The sequence below is a fragment of the Elaeis guineensis genome, chromosome 6, assembly GCF_000442705.2.
Source record: "Elaeis guineensis isolate ETL-2024a chromosome 6, EG11, whole genome shotgun sequence".
Taxonomy (NCBI): Eukaryota; Viridiplantae; Streptophyta; class Magnoliopsida; order Arecales; family Arecaceae; genus Elaeis; species Elaeis guineensis.
The window spans coordinates 23387638-23410969 of record NC_025998.2 but is presented as its reverse complement, the minus strand read 5'-3'; the positions used below and the strand labels follow the sequence as shown (position 1 = coordinate 23410969).

The 23332-nt window shown below is 33.6% G+C and overlaps 1 pseudogene; it reads right to left on the bottom strand.

Annotated features, from left to right (window-relative positions):
• Positions 1-7442: 7442 nt before the first annotated feature.
• On the bottom strand, positions 7443-9214 carry LOC105046992 (equilibrative nucleotide transporter 3-like; annotated as a pseudogene).
• Positions 9215-23332: the final 14118 nt, after the last annotated feature.

Sequence of the window (23332 nt, the reverse complement as noted above, 5' to 3'; positions counted from 1 at the left end):
CAATGGTAGTAAAATTATTTATCTCATATGAAAAGTCAAAATTATCTTTAGATAGAACAATGATGCCCATATTTTCTTATGTGATGGACGTTATATTATTTAAAATTATTTTGTTCATTTTTTAAATTTTTTTGATTAATATTTGGATCTCTTTTTTGGTATAAATATTTATATTGCATTTAAGGTTAACAATTTTACTAATATTTTATTAAATTATGGATTAAAGTATTAAATAAAAATTAAAAAAAATATAGGAACACTTCCTCAACTTTAGCTCAATTCACTTATATTCCATGTACTTTAAAAAGTGTCAAACTGACCCTTTTAGTTATCAATATATTTTAATATGATCTAACAATCTATCTTCATTAATATAATTTTATAAAGTGATGAAAATACCATTATCTCTATCTCCTCCCTCCTCTTCAAATGATCCCCTCCTCCTTCATCGGTGGCATCTCTCTTTCTCCCTACTTCTCTTCTTCCTCCTCACCCACTTCTCCTCCTTCATGGCTACTCTCTCCATCTCCACCTATTTCTTCATCTCCTTTCGTTCTTTCTATCTACTTTTCTTCCTCATACTCCTCTAAGCCACCTATAAACCATCTCTTTTGACGGCGGCTCCCTCCGCCTCCGGCCCTTCTTGCCTTCCTCCTTTTCTTCCTCCCCATCCTATTTTTCTCTTTGTTCTCCTCCAACTCATTCCTTGCTGGTAGCCCCTCTCCTCCCTCCACTTCTCCTCATTCCTTTCTCTTCCTCATCCTCTTCCTCTTCTAAACCCATCCATCCTTCACCTCCTTCCTTTCCTCCTCATCCATTTTTCTTCCTTATTATCTTCTCCGTCAAAGCCACTTATAAGTCATCTCCTTCCATGGTAGCCCTTTCCACCTCTACCTCTTCTCGTTAGTAATCCATCCTTCCCCCTCTCCTTCCTTCCCATCCTCTTCTCTTTCTTATCCTCCTCTTCTTCCAACCCATTCATTGCGGTGGCCCTCCTCTCCTTCCTCCTAATCAAATTCGCTTTTTCACCCTCTTCCTCCTCCCAGCTCATCCAAGAGCGAAAGGTATTTTTGTCTATTGAGAGAAAAAGCTAACACCATCTGTTGGTAAAATGAATGGTTGAACTATATTGAAATATATCGATAATTAGAAGAGTTAGTTTAATATTTTTTAAAGTACATGAATGTTAATGAATTTGGATTAAAGTTGAAGGTATATTCCTATAATTTTTTTAAAAATAAATCTTAAAGTAAAGCTTTCCAACTATTAGATATAAATGTAATTTATTTCTAATGTTAAAGAGATTTTTATAATTTATTTAAAAAAAATTAAATGAAATATTTTTTGAAAAAAATTATAGGAACACTTCTCATTATAGCCTAATTTCACTTACACTCCTCGACTTTAAAATATATCAAACTAATCTTTAAAATTTTTTAGATATTTCAATATAGTCTTAACATCTATTTCTATTTATGAAATGATTATTATTTTATAAAATAATCAAACTATCTTATTTTTATCTCATTTCTCCTTCTTTTTCTCTGATTGCTCCCCTTCTCCATCTCTGACATCAACATCTCTCCTCCTTCCTTCTCTTCCTCCTCATCTCCTTCTTCTCCCCATTGTCCTCCTTCTCCAAACCCTTCTCCATCCTCCTCTTTCTCCTCTCCCACTTCTCCTCCTCCAAAACTATCTATGTTCCTCTTCATGGTGGCTCCCACTACCTCCACCCATTCCTCACCAGCGATCTCTCCTTCCCTACTTCTCTTTCTCCTCATCCACTTTTTTTTCATTCTCCTCCTCCAAGCTTACCCATGACTCCTCCTTCCTCCTCTTTCTCCTCATCTACTTCTCCTCCACCTTCTCCTCCTCCTCCAAGCTCGCTTGTGAGCCCTCTCCCTCCATGATGACTTCCTTCTCCGCCCATCTTACCGGTGAACCCTTCTTTCTCCTCTTCTTCCTCCCCTTCCTCCTCTCCCAATTCTCCTTCTTCAAGTTTGCCCATCTCTCCTTCCCTATCTCCTCCTACTACACCTCTACCCTTCTTTACCGATAACCCCTCTTTCTCCTTCTTTTCTTTTCTCCACACCTACTTCTCCTCATCATCTTCCTCTTCTAAATCCACCCACGAGTGCTCTTCCTTCTTCCCCATCCTATTTCTCCTAACCCTTTCTTCTTTTCCTCCTCTAATCCCGATGATGCCATCCTCCCCTCCACGCCGACCTCCACGATCCCATCCTCTCCCTTTATGGCAACTCCCTCCTCCTCCATCTCTTTCTTTTCGATGATCCATCCTATATGAATAAAGAGAATTTTCATCAGTTGAAATAAAAAACTAACATCATTAGTTGGTAAGTAAATGATAGAACCATATTAGAATATTTTGAAAACTTAAAAGACTAGTTTGACATGTTTTAAAGTCGAGGGGATATGTATGAAATTATACTAAAATTGAGGAGATGTTCCTGTAACCTATCCTGTTCTTTTTTGACAAAAATAGAGTGATTTCAAGCCTCACAAAACTACAAATTGTTGGTGTGATTTATGAGTGGTTGGTAAGATTTATGAGTGTCTGTAAACCCACCATTAGCATGATGTATTTTATGGTGACCGGCACCTTTGCATATCTCTTCTTTTTCTTGCATATCATGGCATGTTACATATGCCCCAAGTAGACCCTTGTTTTACCTTTAAATGACCTTCCCTTCAATGTAAATACTTCTTTGTTTGATAGGTGCATATTGATTGTTTTCTTTATAAAAAAAATTAAAATATATATATTTTCTTCTAATTAATTAATAGAACACTACAGCTACACTCTTCCCCTTGGTTTCTTCTTTCTTTATTTTTATTTAAAAAGATCAAAAATTAAATGAAGAGAGGTGCATTTAGTTTTATATGGGAGTATCTGCAAATGATCAAGCATCATATTTAAATGACTATATTCGATAAGACTTACCTAGAGAAGTAGAAGTTCAGCAAACCTTGTTTATTCTTGAGACCAATGCTAAGAGAGTAAAAAATAATTTATTTGACTGATCAAATAGGATTAGTAAGACTGCATAAATATTTTTCAAGAATAATAGAAGTCTTGCTAGAGCACTTAGCATTTTTCATTCAAATACCACTACTAGTTTTTACGGTAGTGGATACAAAACTAAAGGGAATAAAGTGTAGAAACTCTATATCAGAGGAAAAAGCTACACTTAATTAGGGAGGTGGTGAGGGCCCAAGTAGAAAAGTTTTGCTACTTATAAGTATAATCTACCCCTTGGGAAGAAAAGGAAGACTAAACTAGACATAGAAAATCCATCTCTTCCATATTTTGATGTGAATTTTGCTATATGTGTGTGTGTGATCAGTTTGGAAGAACTTTAATGAGACAAAAGACTGTAGAATGGCATACTACACAAAGTAATCCGACCATACCAATCTAAGATTCAAAACAAATATCAAACCTAAAAAATATTTGCAGAGAACCACGAGAAAAAATAATTATACAAGAAAAATTTGGGAGAAAAAATAAATTTATTCAAAAAAAATAAAACCAAAATCTTACAAAGATGACTTATGAAATAGTCTCCATACATACAAATAATATCTCATCTCTCTTTATTTCCACAATCTTCCACATACCAAAGGAGATGTACGCCAACGGTCCCTTTAAATAGAGATCATATGGGTGAGAGTTTGACTCCTACTTAAACTCAAATAAAATAAAATCTACTAAAATACAAACTCTAAACTAAATAAAGTAATTCTAGAAATAGAGTCCTATTTTAGATAGAACACAAAAGAAATAATAAATAGAGTCTTATTTAAAATTGGACATGCAATTATTCTCAACAAACACCCCTCATTGCGAAGTCCATAATGACAACGCCAAGCTTGCTGCGTAAGTTTTTAAACCGCTCAACCACTAATCTTTTAGTGAAGATATCCACTAGCTAGTCTTTTATAGAAACTAGAAGCAATTAACATCTTCATCTATAATTTTCTCTCTAATAAAATGATGATGAACCTTAGTATGTTTTGTCCTTGTATGAAATATCAAATTTCTTGCGAATCAAATTATACTATTATCATCATAATAAAAAGGAACAATATAGTCAGTATCCTGACCTAAACCATCAAGTAACCTTATAAGCCACATCGACTCCTAAACTGCTATCGCAGTCACATTATACTTTGTCTCTATGGAAGACAATGCAATAGTAGGTTGTCTCTTGTTGTACTAAGAAATAATACCAAATCCCAAGCTAAACGAATAATTAATAGTAAACCTACGATTTTGTCTACATCACCAGCATAGCCTACATCTATAAAACTTGCTAACCTAAATGAAGAATTATTAGTATATAATATACCATAATCAATAGTCTTAGCAATATATCTTAGGATCCATAAAATTGCATCAAGATGTGGTCGTTAAGGATGCTATATATATCTATTGACAACACCAATTGTATAAAAAATATCGGATCTTGTGATAGTCAAATATATAGATCAAATTGCCCACAACCTCTATATATATGGTAGGTTCATTAAGAAGTTTGCTCTGCTCTCACTCAACTTTAAATTTGATTCAATTAGTGTTGGCATATGCTTGCAATGAGCCAATCCATACTTATTTAATAAATCAAGGACATATTTTCTTTGACAAGTAAAATAGCAAGCTTTAAATCTAGCTACTTCAATACCAAAAAAATATCTCAACTTGCTGAGTTCTTTCATCTTAAATCGTATAGATAGCTACCCACCAATACTATGGACCTCATCAATATCATCATGCATAACAATTATATCACCAATATAGAGGCAAACAATTACTACATCTTTGCTAGTATGCTTTACAAATAAACTAGAATTCATAGAAGATAGAGAATAACCATAAAATAATAAATATTCTGCAAGTTTTTCATACAATGCTCTAGGCATTTGCTTAAAACTATATAGAGCTTTTTTTAAGTTTGCAAACAAACTTATGATGAGCAAGGTTAACAAAATCAAGAGGTTGCAATATATAAATATCCTCATCAAGATCTATATAAATAAGCATTCTTGACATCCATCAAACATAGACCATCTCTTGCTAGTTGTTAAAGAAATAAGCACTCTGACAATAGTTAATTTTGTAACCGGACTGAGATCTCATCAAAATCAACTTTATATCTTTGTGAGAATCATCTTGCTATAAGTGTAGTTTTGTAGCATTCAATAGAACCATCATTCTTCCTTTTCACCTTATAACTCACTTTTAAGAAATAAGAGAAATACAACTAGGTAAAGGAATCAAATCTCAAGTTTCATTCTTTTAAGAGTTGAAATCTCTTCTTTTATGGCATTCTTCCAAACACCATTGTTTATAGCCTCATCATATGAAGTGGGTTCTAACTGATCAACAATAGTAGGAGCATAACAATAAATATAATAGAAGAAGAATCCTAATCTCCATACTTGTCAATTGGTTTCTTCTTTCTCTTGCTTCTCTATAATGATGATGGATCTTCGAAATCTTTAGGTTCATTTTTAAGTAACTTTATATCTGCTTCTTCTCTAATAATATGTCCCTTTTTGAGATTTTTTAGGAAAGCTTAGAACTTAAATTCACTCTTCAAATAATTTTTACTTGAGATGTCTCACATTATATGAATTTGAGTAGATAGCAGCAAGAATATCCCATACTTTTTTTAGCTCCTTTATATTCTGAATATAGAGAAAAAAAATTTTATCAACTAAAATATGAAGAATGCATGTTACTTTTTGAGATTTCAAATTTCACTTTCTTCTCACAATCTCATTAATTTGTTGGCATCATCTCTGACTCATCCAAAATATCCCATAAATTCTATCCTTTCCAATAAGACTGGACAAGAGACTTCCAATATAGATAACATATGTTGTTCAACTTATAAAGAAAAGTAATAGTAGTCAAAGCAGCCTTACTTGTATTGGTAAGGTCAAACATCTCATGCAAGAACCTATTGATAAAGAAGGTAAAGAAGGTAATAGCATTAACCGTGATGATTTATCTCTTGAATCATCAAACAAAAGTCAACACGCTTGCATCACTGCACAACGAATTATTAAAAGCTCTTCAACTACACTAAGCTATAAATGCACAAATCACCAACAATCAAGTCATCACTCAAAAAATCATATTTTGAATAAATATGATCGAACCCACAAACCGCTCAACCACTCTCCAAGCCTATGATTCTGATATCATGTAGACCCACAAACACATACCAATATCAAAACCTAGAGCTCTGCTATCATATAGAGCCACTAATCTCAAGATCTTAGCTTTGATACCATATAGAACAACATACTGTGTAAAGTACATCGATCGAGTTGGCCCAATACCCAAAACAAATACTAAATAAAAGATATTTATAGAAAATCACAAGAAAACATAATTGTGGTAGAAAAATTTGAAAGAAAAAAATAAATTTATTCAAAAAAAATAAAGATCAAAATCTCACAAAAATATCTCACAAAAAAGTCTCCACACATGCAAATAATCCCTTAGCCCTCTTTATTCCCATACTCTTCCACACATCAAAGGAGACACTAACGTTCCTTTTGAATAGAGATCATGTGGATGGAAGTTTAACTCATATTTGAACTAAAAAAAAATCTACTAAAGCACAAACTTTAAACTAAATAGAATAATTCTAAAAATAAAGTCATATTCAAATAGGATACAAAAAGAATAATAAATAGAGTCCTATTTAAAATTGGGCATGCAAAGATTCTCAACGAAAGACTAAATATGTTACAAATACCTAACTTAAAAGCTAGCACTTTCTAAATGTAAAAATGAAACTCTCATAACAAAGAGTACTAAGTATCCCATCTTTATAGGAGACATGCGCTGCTTCATTTGCACTTCTATGCCTGACACGTGATCCATGAAATCAAGTCTTGTGTCCATATGTAATCTTGCCATGAAGGTAGGCACAAGAAACTCTCATTGAAGTTTTATCTCATGAACACATTTTTTGATGCTGAATACATTGAAGGAAAAATCAAGTTTCTTTAGGCATTTCAGCTAGCTGCTTTATTCTACTAAAAAATAAGGAAGTCGAAGACCGAGAACACTTTCAATTCCATTCCATGATCTAAAATAGATTATATAAAACATGCAGAATAAAACTAAAGGAATATTATTCTCTGTACAGGTAAATAGGCTGTTTTGCATAGACTTAACTAGTCACTGCTGCTGCATCACCAGTCCTTCCCCAGAAGCCACAACCAGTCAAGAGTAACTCCTGAGAATACACCTGCTAGGAGACAGTCGCGCGAGGAAGTTCCCTGATGAATTTTGTTCAGGTCCCTACAGAACCAAAATCACTCATTATCAAAGTATAAAAAGATTGCCTACAATATTATTTGATTAACGCTGATGGTAATAGTGTCGAGGTCAAGTTCACTCTTTATCCTTTGGGTGCTGCAGTAAGAACATAGACAGTGACTTAACCATTACTCAGTCCTGGATACATGGCCATCCATCCTTGATCCCCACGCTTCAATGCGACATAAAATGCTGGAATGAGTCAGAATGAAAGAATTGCAACCACCATCCCTTTCAATTTGTCAACTTGATCCATGTCAAAAGGGTTACATTTCTTGCTATGAAGTCCAATCGTGCACCGCTATCAAGACAAATGCATAGCTGAATTAAAAACAAAATTAATAACGCACATTGTCAGTTAGTCACAATGAACAGAATGTTTGATTTCTTTCTCATGCTTTGACTTACAATTTGAAAAATATTGAGGAACATCATTAACTCAGGGTTCTACATTTTATAAAGCTAACACTAGATTACAAGCATGAGTCACACAAAAAAAATATTGTTGGCATGTATGAGCAAAATATAAAGAATCTGACCATGACCCCAAGCTGTGGATTCAGATATGTTCAGACAAGAATCTAGGAAAAAAATACAAGGTCAAAACATATATCATATGAGTATCAATTGCATAGTTGATATTATCTAATGACAACTGCTCGTTTCAAACACTCTGAAAGTTTCTTGTCTTCTTTATCCTGCAACAAAAATATACATAAATTAGAATTCCTATCTTTGCTTTAAAAAAGAAGCAGCCTATATGTTTACGAACTTTGATTATTGCAAAAACATCAGCAATATATGGACTAGATCACACTGGTTTGGAATGCCAGCAGCAGCAAGGTCAGCAGCAACTGTCATATATCCTTGTGAACCTGCTTTTGAGCAATAATACTTCACAGTCTGCAGTTTGGGGAAGATAAATGCGTATAAACAAATGTAGGTTTTTGAAAAATACTGAAATCGGAAAGAACATCACTGCAAGGAGATATTATAAGTGACATTAAAGATTCATATTTACTGTGCAAAATACTGGAGAAAAATAAGAAATGATATGAGAATTAGCAGCATCATTAATTCATGATACAGGTTTACAAGGTCCTAAAAAGAGATTAGTAGAATATAGCTGGCCCCATTTTCTGAATGGCGTCATGAGCAGTCATTTGATACTGCTTGTGAAGTCTAGGTAACATGCATGGTAGCATGCACCTTTTGAAACCAGAGGAATTTTCCTTTATGCTTAAACAATTATAAATTGTTACTTCAATATATAATGGGAAGCTGCAAGCTTCAGCAATCAAAACTCGCAAAAGGTAACTTCGAGCAAGTGCTGCTGTAGAATGCATCAAAAGGCCATCCAATCTTAACACATACACACAAACATTTTGTTTGTTAATCTGTATACCAATTCTAGGACATGCTGGGTACACGTGAGATCAGGGTTCAAATAAAGGAGAATGGCACAATACAACCAGGTGGTTCATTAGCTCTCAGTTGACCTAGGTTTACAAATCATTTCCCTGGAAGTCTCAGATGCAACCTAAAGTAAATGTTCTACTTCACTGCTGGTGTGACCCCTCATGCTGGTAAAGTGACATCTTTAGACACTAGCTCCCTTGCGAGGACCATCTTGGGCGTTCTCAAAAGCTGGCTTTGTAATTAACCTCAAAGCCGAGGTTAATGCCCCTGCTGCAGCCAATCCAGCCAAGGACTGCAATTCCACATTAGAAAAGGTAAGAGGGGGAAAAAAGCTCATGAACGTCACTCTACTCAATTAAATAAGTAGGATGTGATTTGCCAGCATCTGACCTGAATGAACTCTGGGCATATCAAGAACAAACCACCAATCAGCATCCTAATGCTCCAACGATGGTGCATACACCAATAAAAGCTCCAATCCCACCTTTTTGAGAAGGGGTCGTAGTTGTATTTTCACATGAAAAAATGATTGATCTTTTTTCATGACCTCAACCATTGGATCGTGCTTTAAACACCTTTCAAAACATGATGAACCTCCCGTCCATCCGCGGCACGGATCACGAAGCTCACATCTACTTTGAAAGGTGTGCCTGCAAAGTGAAATCCAATAGTTGATGTGCAAAGAAATAGCAGAAGAGGTTGGGGGAGAGGCCTACTTTTCAAAACCTATGCTACTAGCTTACACTCCAGAATAATATGTGAATCAGATTCCTTAATACTAGGATAGAGATAACAATGAAGTGGTGTATTAGTCCATGTTAATGCAATATGGTATGACATAAGTGTTGTGAATTTATTTTAACATTTCAAGAGCCCATAATATATTGCGTGTGGCATCGTAGCCTAGAACCATAAGGTGGCTTGCTTGTTTTATATCAATCATGATTTTCTTTTAGTAGTGCAAAATCTTTCAAGATTTATGGTTGTCAAGACCAAAGAATAGAGATTCCATTCTTGTTTGAACCTTTTTGAACATAATATCCTATTATCTATTATGCTATGATAGTTTTGAAAAATCAATGATTATCATGATAGTCTACTGCCTATTATGCAATGATAATTTTGAAAAATCAATAATTGTCATGATAGTCTACTGCCATTATGCTATGACTTTTTTAGAAAACCAATGAGTGCGTTGATATTCTATTTCCTATTATGCTATGATCATAATAGTTTTCAAAATTAATGATTGCAAGAATTCTAGTTTTAATTCACAATCCCTCAAATCTAATTTTGAATAAATTTTCCAATCATAGTTCTTATTCCTTTCTTGCATGGTAGTTCGTGCCTTTAAATAGGTCCATGGTCTTGCATCAGAAAAATAACTTTCTTATCTTCCTCTAATAGCCCTCATAGCTGATTTTGCTTTTCTAGAAAATTTCTTTCATATAATTCTCTATCAAAATTTTTTAGGTCAAAAAAAGTTGCATGTTCTTGAGACCTCATATTGTAAGTGCACACGATTGAGATGCGTCTGTTGTACCCTAGAAGGTGGTCGCCTAGAAGTCTGTGCACCAACATTTATTCTCCAAAGGGTGAAATTTATCCTTGAAGGTAGTGACATCACGCCTCAGATGACAAATATTTTTATCTAGTAGTTTTATTCTAATCCATTTTCTAGTATATTTTTATAATATTCTTAAGGGTAGATTTTGAAAATGGATGCTACTCTTATTACTACTAAAGCTTTCCCGATGCTTCAAAAATCAAAACCTTAGTGAAAGTCATTTTAGAAGATGGCAAGAAAGGGTTTTCTCTACTCTAGATGTGATTGGTTTAGCTTTTGCTTTAACTGAATTAAAGCCTAAGGAGGGAACTAAAAATAATGAAAACTTATTGAGTTCTTGGGAACATGCTAATAAGGTATGTAGGCATACCATTCTTAGTACCTTAGCCAATGAGCTTTTTGATACCTATTGTCCTTATAAAGAGGCTAAAGAGATTTGGGAATCTATGACTAAGAAGTATGTGGTACAAGATGTTGGGACCCAAAAATTTGCTATAGAAAATTTTTTGCAGTTTCAAATGATGATGAGAAAGTTATTAGCTCACAAATCAATAAGTATCATAAGCTGTTGGAAGATCTTAAAAATGAGAAAGTCATACTGCAAGAAGAATTCATAATAGGATGCTTGATCGAGAAATTACCGAAGTCATGGAGCAACTACAAGCAACAACTAAAACACAAAAGCAAAAGACATTGGAGTATGTGATCGTGCATATCACCATTGAGGAAAGGAATCAGAACCACATCAAGAAGAAAAAGCCACACAAGTGACTTCAAAGCTCGACCTTGCTGCTCACCAAGTCAAAGACGACACTAACAATAGGAACACCAACAAGAGGTATGTCAATAAGTCTGTAGATTTGTCAATAAGCCCAAACATAATAATGCAACATTTAAGAAAAAAGAGCATGCTTCATGTGTGGAAAATCGAGGCACCATGCACCTCAATGTAGACACAGAAAGAGAAACGATAATTTTGCTAAACCAAATGCAAACTTGGTAGAGACAGATGTCCTTGCTAAGGGCATTTCTGAGGTAAACATGGTAGCAAATATGAAAGATTGGATAGTTGATTTTGGTGCTATCATGCACATATGTGAAAATTGGAATGATTTTATCTCCTACACACTAGGGGAAGGAGAAGAAACTGTATATATGGGTGATTCCAGATCTACACCAGTTCTTGAAAAAGACAAGATTCTTGTCAAACTTCTAGAAAAATACTATCCTTAGTCGATGTGCTTCATGTTCCTGATATCTGTGTGAACCTTAATTATTTTTGTGTCTCTTTTGAGAAAGGTTGAAGTGAAAGTCTCTTTTGAGTCAGATAAAATCATAATGACTAAAAATAATATATTTGTGAGAAAGGGCTATGGCAATTAGGGACTGTTCACTCTAAATATACTTGATATTATTAATAATAAGAATGGCTTTAGTTCTTCTGCTTGCTTAATTCTATTCATCTATGGTGTGGTAGATTAGGTTATGTTATCACGTCTTATATCAAGAAAATGAAAGAACTTGGCTTAATCTCTGGTTTGACTAATGAAAATATGGATAAATGTGAAGTTTGTGCTGAGTCTAAGATTATTAAAAAATTTTGTAAGTCGATAGAAAGAGAAGTGAGATATTGGGTTTAACTCATATAGATCTAGGCAATTTAAAGCAAACAATGACTAGAGGAGGAAAAAGGTACTATAGGACATTTATAGATGACCATTCTAAATATACTATGGTTTACTTGCTAAGATATAAAGATAAGGCTAGCGATATGTTTGTAAAGTATAAGGATGAAATAGAAAGCTAGTTAAATAAGAAAATTAAAAGGCTTAGATCTAATGGAGGTAGAGAATATGATTCAACTTCACTTAATGAATTATTGAAAAGGAAGGATTCATGAAATAACACCACTTATTTATCTGAGTCTAATAGTATAGCTGAAAGAAAAAATAGAATCTTAAAAGAAATGATGAACTCCTTGCTAATTAGTTCAGGTGCTCCTAATAACTTGTGGGGGGGAAGCAATTCTATTAACTTGTCGTATATAAAATAGACTTCCTTATAAGAAAATTGGAAAAACCCATTATGAATTATGGAAAGGATATGCACCCAACATAAAATATTTAAAAGTGTGGGGATGTTTTGCTAAGGAGATGTTGTCTAATCCAAAGAAAAAAAATAGGTTCTAAAACTGTTGATTGTATATTTATTAGTTATGCTTTTCATAGTGCTGCATATAGATTTCTTGTGCTCAGAAGTGATGTGGTTAAACCTAACACAATAGTTGAGACTAAAAATGCAAAGTATTTTGAGCATATTTTTTCTCTTAGAGTTAGTGTAGAAAGAACATGTTGCCCAGAGGTAGTAACCCAAGAGCAGGGGGGTATGAATTGGGTTCTTATAAAATTTTAATCAAATCTGATCTAAACAAGTATGTGCTTCAAATTAACTCAATTAAAGTGATTGTGAAGTGTATGATTCAAATAGCTGTAGATTCAAGATATAAATATAAAGAAATGCAAGAATTAAAGTTAATCTAAACAAGCAGTAAAAATAAGTAAGAAGTAAAGCCACAATACAAATACATAAAATTTATAGTGGTTCGGTGCAACCCACACCTACGTCCACTTTTCAACTTTTCTTAAAAATTTTACTATAATCTCCCTGATTATAGTGTGCTTATTTTCTGAGACTCATAAACAAATTCAATTGATTTTTGAGATCATCAATCAAAATTTTACGTCAATATTTTTCGGACTCACTATCAATCCAGTTAATTTTTTGAGCTCATCAATCAAAATCTATAATGTCCAATTTTAGACTTGGATGGACCTTATCCCCAAGTTTCTTTCTCCAAAGAAACTTGTAAAGAAAATAAAAATATAAGATAAGATTTAGCACAAAATAAAAATTGAAATAGAACTCTTTTGAAACATGGAGAAGGAGCTGAATGATTAATCTTTTGAAGCTTTATCTTTTTTCTTTGAAGCTTGAGAGGATGTAAAAATGATGAAAATGAATGCTTTTGAAAATTCACTGAAATCTGTACTCAAATTTCTCTCTTTTCTCTTTCTTTTTGGATATTCAATGTTGCTCACAAAAGTAAAAGATTCTCTCTTTAAATCCACTTAATCAGCCACATCCCACTCTTAAGCTGAGCAAGGTATAGCAGTTGAGCAGAGTTTTACTAGCATCTTATACTGCGGTTCATAAGCCACTAGTAAACCATGTTCATCTACCATATCCTGCCACAGTTCAATTCAAACATAATTCACAAGTCAACTTAACATAATTCAAAAATAACTTTAAGCTTTTATTCCTCATTTTATAACTTTGTATAGATAGCTTGAAAGTATAATACATCAATATTTTTTTACTTTAAATAAATCCAAAATATACAATATATACCAAAGTGCTCTTCTCACTAGCTAACATGGCCAAAATGCTCCTCCCTAGCTAACTTGACCAAAAGTATGCTCCTCCTACTAGCAAACATGATCAACATCCTCTAGTATGAATGCTGATGAAGATGCTGATGCTTTACTTTATATCTGACTAAAATACTTCAAGTTTGCAATATAAGAAGTGAGAGAGAATGAGACCTAAGTCTCAGTGAATGGATAATCCATTTAACAATGGGGAAACAAGAAAGTTTAGCTTAAATACTTATCATAACATATAGCTTGCACTGCTGATATACTTTCAAAATGTTTATATGCTAAATTATGTAGGAAATCATTTTGCTGAAAAAAAACTATTGAGCTATTGCCAACTACACCACGGGACACCACTCCCATGGACAGCCTATACATAGCAACTGATACTGCTGAGCCCCACTGACATGCTGAATTTATATTATTTTTCTACTATTTATTGTACTGCTATTTTTTTGTTGTGTGAATTTGCTGATACTATGGCACATTCTATAAATTGATCACTTCTATATGTAGCCCTTTCAAAGAAAAACTCAATAGATTTTCAAATACTAATAAGCTGATCCAAAATTTTTTCCAACTAAAAGTACTATGCTGTCCAAACGGTTATACATACAAATACACATTCTTGAATAACATTCAATAAAACATCATTTCTTGTTTCCATACTTGCATATATATAGGTAAGCTATAAAATAATAGAAGTCTAACTTTCTTTATCAAAATTAATCTCTTTTGTAGCAAAATACTGTGAGAAAAATACCAAAGTTAAATAGGAAACCCCACTCACCTCTAGAGAGCTATTACACTACCTTGATGCTTGACTTAACCAAAGCACCCCTTGGATCTCTTTCTCTCCTATAAAATTGGCACACATACTTATTAATGCGATACTTACATGATACATGAATATAAGAATGCATACTTTGCTTTTTATGCATATTCTTTAGCCCTTTTAACTCTTACTTTTATTCTCTTCTGTTTTGCCCTATTTAGAGTTAGCTAAACCTCAATATAAATTCAAAAATTTTAGTAATTTAACTATATTTTATTTTCATAATTTATTCTAAGTTCAACCAACATAAATTCTAACTCATTTGTTGAAATATTTTAGATTGGTTTTAATCAAATTGACAGTAGAAATTCATCCTCTAATTTAAGTTTATATCCATAATTCGATTCACCAAAACATCAAATCTGATAGTAATTATTAAGGTTCAATTTAGATTTAGTTTAGGAATTAAAATTCTTACCTCAAGTGGGTAAGATCCTGCTGAAACCAATACAAGTTTTTTTCTTTTTTCAAAATCAGTAATTTCAGCAACCTTTCTTCTTTCAAACCAAAATCACTTCTTCTAGCTAAATTCTCCTTGATTTCTAATTGAGAACATAACCTTTTTCAGCTCCTCTCCCTCTCTATTCTGTTGAAAAATGTATTCCAAAGTCAATCATCTGTCTGTTAATGGTTGAGCTTATTTTTATAAATTATATATGAATTATTAATTATTAATAAATTATTATTTGACTTTCTTCATTATCTTGTGTACATCTTCTATGAACTTCAATATTGTAATGAAGTCCGTAGGACTAATTAAATCGATATAGGAGATATATCGTTTAGTCCTTAAAATTAGCTCATGACCAAACGATATACTATAATTAGGATGATAGCTATATCAAGTGTAGGTCATTGTATGCCATGTACGTTGGTTGTCCTCTTAACCAAAGAGTGTAGAGACACTAGCATGATATGCAAGTGAGATATAGGAGTACATCTCACTGAACGCGACTAACTCTGAAGCACTCTGTTGTCAAGAGTTACTCCGAAAGGATATGGGTATAAGTGTCCCTTCGATCTGAGATCACCATGGTGACTTGCAAGTAACTCACTAAACTTTGATATCGAACTATCTGAATTTTTAATTTAAGATCGAAAAATTTTTAGACACAATCAAGTACTTATGAAATTGGTGTATGAGTCAAGATGGGATTGACCACTCCAAGTCATTAGAGAGTATGCTTAAATGTATTTTTAATTTACTAAAATTTGGTCAGGATAATCCTTGAAGGAGTCATAGGATTAATTAGGTTGAGACACAATTAGGATGTATTGATGAAGAGTTGATAGTTCACTCTGATGTCATCCTGAGCATCAAGGGTCAAAGGGATGAATTATACGGTAACCATAGTCCATTAGGTTGTTAGATATTGCCTCACTTACATTCGGTCTATCCGAATGTTGGATACCATTGCTAGATAATCATTTCGATTGGTATAAAAATTTATTTCTGTGCTACCAACTTAGGTTCGAATCTATGAGTCACATACAAAAAAGTAACTCTCTAATTATATGACTGATCGACGACTGAGAATCCTTTGAGGGTAAGATCGTCAACGCGATTGATGATTAACTCTGAGCAACAGTTGCAGTAAATTTATTTACTGAGAGTCAGTAATGTTTAGAAGGATTAGTTAGCAATTAAATTTTTGATTAACTCAATTTAATTGAGTATTGAAGTATGGATTAAATATAATTGAATTAGATTCAATTGTTTCAAACATGATTAGGTTATAGGATGATCTAATCGCTAAAGGAGATTAAGCCCTAATTTGATCAGGACTTGAACCCAATTAATTTTAATTGAGTTAGAATCAAATTAGATTAGATTTAATCACTTCTAATTAGATAGAATTTGATTGGATCAAATTTATTTTGAATTTGAAATCAACTTGAATTTTGAATTCAAGATTGAAATCAAAATTCAAACTTTTGAGCTCCCATGCACCACCTACCTTCTCTATGCCATAACTCATCGCACAAAACTTGTTTGTGTATGAAATTTCTCCAACAAACACTCCTCTTCATTATCCATTTGGATTAGGTTTGGTTGGTTTTTCATTTGAATTTAAAAGGAGTTTTAAAATTGATTGAAAATTTATCCTAATCCCCTTCCCCCATTGGCCACCTTGAGAAGCTCTTTTTGTGTGACAAAAAGGAGAAGCTCCTGATGGTTTTCCATACCCATTTCCTTATGTTTAGCACCTCTTTGATCAAAGATTGGATGAGAATAAGGTCAGTTTGGTTTGAGTTCAAATGATATTCAACTTCAAACTTTGAAAAGGCACTTATCTTTTCCTAACACCTTTGATCATCAACCATAAAAGGAGTCATTTTTTTTGCATTGCATCTTAGATTTCTTTCACCAAAAATCAGAGCAAGAAGAGAGGGGCCGAACCAGGGGTCTTGGGTGAGAGGATTTGGGGTGGGCGATTTTCTTTTTGGCATGTGATTAGAAGAGAACAATCTCTTCTTTGGTGAGAGTTCAGCCTTGGTGCTGAATAATTTTGGAGAAGAAGTTTCATATCAGATCTAGGAGATTCTCTACCTTTCCTCCATACTCTAGCGATCTTCAGGATCCACCTTCAACCTCAAAAGAGTTTGAGGTGATTAGAGAAAAAGATCCAATCAGATCAACTATCGGAAGTATTTTTCGCGAGCTAGCACTCTCGGAGACATCATATCGGAATCAGGGCTTCGTGTGGATGTTTCATAGAGGTCGGACATGTTGTGCAGCTGCGAACAACCGGTGAAGACCTCCAGATCCATGTTCACAATCACAACATTCGACTATCCGTACTTAGGTATTGGGTTCGGATCCCTAGTTATTGTAGATTAGATCTACTATTTTACTTGTTTTCATGCACATCATATAGATTTTGTTGTTCAGATTTTTTACATGCACATATATATGTCATAGATCCTTATGTAGGGTGTTTTATGATCGAATCATATGCTTGCATTGTAGATTAAAAAGTTTAATTTAAAATTATTCTACTACAAAATTTAAAAATGCATGCATGAAACTCCTACGGTTTTCCTTCAGTGGTTTCAGAACCATGGTTCATATGACATGTATATTCTGTATGTATCTTTATAAAATTTGAATTTTAATTATTTAGATTAGATCTAAATAATTAGTTTTAATTTTGAATAATATAGTAGTCAGATTAAAAGATCCCCATAGTCATCCAATTATAGAAGAAAGTAAGATTTTATGGCCCTCTCCTCTCATTCGATGGGGTTCTCCTATGGCGTGTAGAGGTGCTGCGCGATCTTTTCATAAAAATAAATAATGAAAAGAGATTAACAAAAATTTATTTTAGATCTGATATATTGTATGTTAGATCTTATATTAATTTACTGATGTTGCATGAAAATTTATGAAATATTTTACAAAATTTGGAAATCATTTTCAAATACCGAACCCCAACCCATGTTAGTCCTAAACTTAATTAAGAACTAAGTGATCAAGATTTGAGAATCAAAGATCTGTGGTCACTTTCATAAATTATGGATTATGGGTTAGCTCAAGTCGAGTCTGTTTAACTGGGTTAGACCTAGGGTTAGAAATCACATAAATAATGGATTATGCTATGTAATTGATCAAATCTAATTAACTATTAATTTTGATTGGGTCAATTCTTCTCTTGATCAATTCTCAATAGTTGTAGTTGGTCAAAGTTTATGTCTTTCGTTAGACCAAAATGGACCTCAATTTGGCTCAGTGATCGAGTCCAAGTCCTTAGGCAAACTAAATTGAAATAGATAAACTGATTGGTGTCTAAAGTAAGTTTGGCAGTCTTGACTGGTGATCAATAATTGGGAGCTACTCATATAGATTGAGTCTATAATGAGTTAATGGTATATTCCTCTCACCGATCTCACTTATCTGACCAATGTGATTAATCTATGTTCAATTAGGCTGCTCATTGACTTGAGCTAATCTATGTCAATAGGTAAATCAGTATGACTGATTTAGGTGCTCCTGGATCGGCTTATATTTAGTCTTCCTTGATCTGACTTGATATAGTCAGTGAGAGGATTATAATTAATTGATCAGTCCTTTTAATTTATTAAAATAATTTAATCAAATTTTTTAAATTATTAGGTCCATAAAATAAAATAGTTATAAGGATGACTAAATCATAGCCTTCCATTAAGTTGGATGGTAATGGGTCCAACAGTCTGATGATCATAGGATGGTGCCACATGCCTGGTGCTCATCTAACTGTTGGAATTATCATTCACAATATGATAATTTAGCTGTATCCTTTTAATAGATGGTCAGATAAGTCGAGCCACACTCGGGCCTGATCAATCATTAGTTTGATGCATTGACTCTTATCATGTTAATGGTTTGACCTAAACAGTACTTTCAGTGAAGGTCAAAGCCTACTGAATATTGCTTAAGATAAAATAATATACTAAAAATTATTTAAAAAAATAATTGATTATGAACCTACCATGGATGCACAAGGATTGGACGAGCCACAATCGAGCCCGAATGTAGTTTATGTGAATTCTAATACTCGCTAAGGAATTAAAGTAATTCTTCGAATTGAAGGTAAAGGCTATCAATTCGTATAAAATAGTGAAAAAATCTTTAGACTAAAGTCTAGATCTTTAGGCTTAATGAATTCATATACTAATTAGATCTTATTTTTTTTTTCAGATATGGCTACTTTTTTATCGCTCCGATCGCTATTGGATAGCGATAAGCTAACAGGATCCAATTTTGATAGCTGGTATCAAAAATTAAATATTATTCTAGAACACAAGCAGATCTTGTACATTCTGATAGATCCGACACTTGAAGAGCCAGCTCCAAATACTCGTGGTACGGTCTAAGATACTTACTAAAAGTGGCTCAATAATCGATCTATTATGCACTGCATTATGCTGGCAATGTGAACAACGAGTTCAGTCGCAGGTTCGAGAATGCTCAACCAGGGGACATGCTTCAAATATTGAACGAGTCTTTTGGCACTCCCGACGATGTTGAAAAGCACAAGACTAGTTGTGCTATCTTCAATGCTCGAATGGAAAGGAGATCAGTTCTGATCATGTGCTATACATGATCGAATTAATTGAACACTTGAGCAAGCTCGATTTTTTCTTACATGAACAGCTTGGGAAAGACACGATCTTGAACTCTTTGCCTAAATCGTATCTCCCATTTCTTACTCATTTCAAAATGACAAAGCTTATAGTTAACTACCACGACTTGCTGCAGAACTTTGAGAAGGATCACCAGCTCCAAAAAAAGTCGGTGAACTTAGTAGAAGGACCTTTTTTAGATCATCGATCTCTTAAGAAAGGAAAGAAGAATAAGAAGAAGGTGCATTGTGCTGGGATGTCTCAGTCTAGTCAGACCAAGAAGCCCAAGGTCGATCAAAGTTAGACAGAGTGCTTCTATTGCAAGAAGAGGAGGCACTGGAAGAGAAACTGTCCTCAGTACATTGCCTCTCTAGATCCGAATAGGCTGAATAAGAACAAGAAGCAAGCAATTATTGGGCAAGGTATTTATATGATAGCTCCTTGTAACTTTTCTATTTGTGAGTCTACTACCTGGATATTAGATATTGAAAGTCCTATTAACATATGCAATTCATTGCTGGGTCTACAGGTTAGTAGAAGATTTGAAGAAGGCAAGAGATTCTTTAATGTTAGAGGTAGAAGACCAGTTTCAGTTCTAGCTATAGGGATTGTCAAACTTATATTCAAATCAAATATAGTTGTTCTTAGTGAATGTTCACTTCTATCCTAGTTTTTTATTGAATATTATTTCTGTAGACCTTTTGATCAAAAACAGTTATGAAATATCAATAAAAAGAAATTTTTGTAATATCATTTTGAATGGTATTACTATTATGAATAGACAATTGAACAATAGAATTTACATATTATCACAGCCTGTTAATGTACTGTATACATCCAAAAAATGCCCTAGAGTAGAAGATGTGTCTGATATCTATCTTTGGCACTATAGGCTAGGTCATATTAACAAGAACAGGATAAATATGCTAACACAAGAGAGAATCCTAAAAGTTAGTAATTGTGAATCACTGCCAACCTGTAAATATTGTCTTCTTGGGAAGATGACCAAATCACTTTTTATTGAAAAAGGTAAGCGAGCCAGTGAACTTCTAGTTTTAATATATACTGATGTATGTAGACCTATAAATACAAGTGCTAGAGATAGATATTATTACTTTATTATGTTCATAAATAACCTATCTAGATATGGGTACATCTACCTTATGAAGCAGCAATCTGAATTATTTGAAATATTCAAACGATTTCGTAATGAGGTAGAAAAATAAATCGATAAGAGTATTAAAACTTTTCGATCAGATCAAAGAAGAGAATATCTTATTGGTGAGTTTTTAACATATCTCAAGGAGAATGGAATTCTCTCTCAATGAATTTCTCCTGGGACACCATAATATAATAGGGAGTCTGAAAGAAGGAATCAAATCTTATTGGACATGATTCATTCCATGATGGATTTTGCAAATTTATCGATCTTCTTTTAGAGATATGCATTTGAATCGACTTGTTATTTACTTAATAAGGTTCTTAACAAATCTGTAAGTAAAACTCCACATGAGATGTGGACAGGGTGTAAGTCGATACTCTCACACCTTAGGGTTTGGAGATGTTCTGCTTATGTCAAACATTTGAAAACAGACAAGCTCGGACCCAGATCTGATAAATATTTATTTATAGGATATCCAAAAGAGACTAAGAGATATTTCTTCTACCAGACTAATGAACAAAAGGTATTCGTCAGCAATAAGATACACTTTTTGAAAAAGGAGTTTTTTAGTAAAAGAACCAGTGCCTCAAATATCGAGCTTGATAAAGTTCGACAGATAGAAGAACTAACATCAGTGACTAAATTTGAATCAGATTTGATTAGATCAAATTCAGAACCCAATATAGAACCAACCATAAAGCGATCTAGTAGAGTACCGTATCAGTCGGACAGATACTATGATTTTTTAATCCAGGATGGTGATCTTGTTGAACTTAATGAGAACGACAAAGATCTGATCATTTATATGGATGCGATGCAGAGGTTTGACTCTGAAAAATAACTTGAAGCCATGAAGTCCGAAATAGAGTCCATGAAGGTCAATAGTGTATGGATACTTATTGATTCACTTGAAGGGGTAAAATCCATTAGGTATAAGTGGGTCTTTAAAAGAAAAAGAGGCACAGATGGGAAGATGGAGACGTATAAAATCTATCTGATTACCAAAGGGTATCGTCAATATTATAGTATTGACTATGACGAGATATTTTTTTCTGTCGTAATGCTCAAATTCATTCAGATTATGCTTGCGATAACAGTATACCTAGACTATAAAATCTGACAAATGGATATGAAGATAGCTTTTCTAAATGGAGAGCTGGATGAAAAGGTGTGTATGATATAATCTGAAGGATTTATATCTACAGATGAGTCTAAGGTGTGCAAGCTTTAGAGATTTATTTATGGATTGAAGTAAGCATTTCGGAGTTGGAACATGCATTTTGATAATACAATCAAAATATATGGTTTCGTTAAGAATGGAGAGGAACCCTATATATATAAGTGGGCTAATGATTCTATTGTCGTATTTCTTATTTTGTATGTGAATGATATTTTCTTAATCGAGAATAATATCTTAGCATTACAGAGAATAAAAATGTGGCTATCATCATAGTTCTCTATGAAAGATCTGAGAGAAGCAGCCTACATCCTAAGGATGAAGATCTATAGAGATAGATCTAAGAGGCCGCTTGGACTCTTCTAGTCCACATACATAGATACCGTGCTGAAACGATTCAGCATAGAGAATTTTAAAAAAAGACTATCTTCCGATAGGCCATAAAATTTTTATTTTGAAGAAGAATTGTCTGACAATCCTTCAAGAGAGAGAGCGTATTAGTAGAATCTCATATGCTTCGATAGTAGGTTCTATAATATATGCCATGACATATACGAGGTCGAATGTGGCATACTCACTAGGGATAATGAGTAGATACCAATCTGATTTAGATGAGAACTATTGGAAGGTTGCAAAAATTATTTTTAAGTATTTAAGAAATACTAAGGATCAATAGCTCGTTTATAGAGAATCTGACTTGAAACTAGTGGGATATACTGATTTTAATTTTCAGTTAGATTATGATGATAGTAAAAATATGTTGGGATATATTTTCATCCTAAATAATGGTGCCATCTATTAGAAAAATTTCAAGTAGCACACTGTGATCGACTCAGTTTATGAGATGGAGTACATTGCAGCATCTGATACTACCAAGAAAGATGTGTGGCTGAGAAACTTCATCAGTGAGCTCAAAGTGGCACCCTTTATTAATGGTCCAGTTTTGCTCTACTGCGACATCATTGGAGCCATTGCTCAGACAAAGAAACCGAAGGTCCATCAGCATACGAAGTATATTTTGCATCACTACCACCTTGTCTGAGAAATTATGGATTGAGATGACATCGAGCTTCAGAAGATCGACGGAAAGGAGAATCTAACCGATCTATTTACTAAAGCCTTCGGTATAAAAGAGTTCGAAGATCATAAATCAAAGATGGGTATATGATACTGTATTGATTGACTTTAGTCCAAGTGGGAGTTGAAAAATATGTTTCAAAAACAATCGCCAGCCTGTTAACAATTGAGCTTATTTTTATAAATTATATATGAATT